This window comes from Amphimedon queenslandica, unplaced genomic scaffold (genome assembly GCF_000090795.2).
Source record: "Amphimedon queenslandica unplaced genomic scaffold, v1.1 AMPQUscaffold_1672_Cont26320, whole genome shotgun sequence".
Classification (NCBI taxonomy): Eukaryota; Metazoa; Porifera; class Demospongiae; order Haplosclerida; family Niphatidae; genus Amphimedon; species Amphimedon queenslandica.
The window spans coordinates 1-1,200 of record NW_003557987.1 but is presented as its reverse complement, the minus strand read 5'-3'; the positions used below and the strand labels follow the sequence as shown (position 1 = coordinate 1,200).

The window sequence follows — 1,200 nt, the reverse complement described above, 5'->3', positions numbered from 1 at the left end:
AATATTCTTTTTGTATGCCATGTATAGGAACTAAAAGAAAATGATCAAGACTTATTGCATACAGAAGTTAGTTAAAATTTGCTTCGTATAAAAGTGCAATTTTAAATACTATTGTTAATAGGTTATTTCTTATATTATACTTGAAGAAGCTGAATATAAACTAAGAGATACTATCAGTAGCGAAGAGAAGGTATGTACCAAACTCTTTGATGTACATTTAATTTATTGATGCTTTTTGCTTGTACTTATAATAGGAAACAATTGAATTGAAACAAGAACTATCAATGATGAAAGTACTAGAGGTCAGATATTATTTATTGCACTATATGTCATCATAATTGTCAAGTGTGTTAATCTCAAAAATTCCTTGAACATTTACTTGTCAATACTTGATGGCAATTGATTGTCCTTACCCATATAGGCAGCAATATTTTTTCTCTACAATTCCATTCTCACATATAGCCTAGCTTGCTATACTATTTATTCATAGACTTTGCCTTGCTATGTGTTGATGTGTGTTTTCCCAAGAGTTGATAATCATCAACACTTGTTTTTTGTATCAAATACTTTAAGTACCACTTTACTGTGTACAATGTAGCTGAAATTATTTGATAGATTGGCAGTTGCAGTAAACATCTGCCAAAATAGAATCTGCCATTTTGTCTCATTCTGAGCATGCTTATGCAGTGTCACTTGGGTACTAAATTGCCAATATAAAATCTGCCAATTGCAAATTGTAAACAAATTGTCAAATTTAACTCTTAGCTGTAATATTTTCAGCTGTACTGTATGATAATATTTTAATTATTAGGAAGTTATTATCACTGTGCATAATTATCACTGTGCGCTGACTTAGAACGAAGGCGTTGTCCTGATTATCATCACTGTTATCATAGATGCTGTTATTAAAGCTACAAGCCGCCATCTTATCTACAATAACCAATTAACCATTAATATTTATTGGTCCAGTCGGTCATGGAGTGTTTCATGAATTTAATTAATTTTATGCTACGTTGCCAATCCCGTTTCCGGTTCTAATATCTATGGGCAGGGCCAGTGCTTCTTTTCCCTCGTGTTCGTGTACGTGTAGTCCTGTACTTGAGTGACTTCTCCTTCTCTGTTGAGTCAAGCTTTGAGTTCTTTCTGGAGTTCATAGGCGGCTGCAGGGGCAGGCAATGAGGGCAATGCCCTACTAGAATT

The 1,200-nt window shown here is 33.8% G+C and overlaps 1 long non-coding RNA gene across 1 annotated transcript; it reads left to right on the top strand.

The window, feature by feature from the left end:
• The first annotated feature begins 27 nt into the window (after positions 1-27).
• Positions 28-297, top strand: LOC109593403 (uncharacterized). The gene is made up of 3 exons (XR_002190937.1): positions 28-66; positions 122-190; positions 255-297. It is a non-coding gene; the product is annotated as an uncharacterized LOC109593403 (long non-coding RNA).
• Positions 298-1,200: the final 903 nt, after the last annotated feature.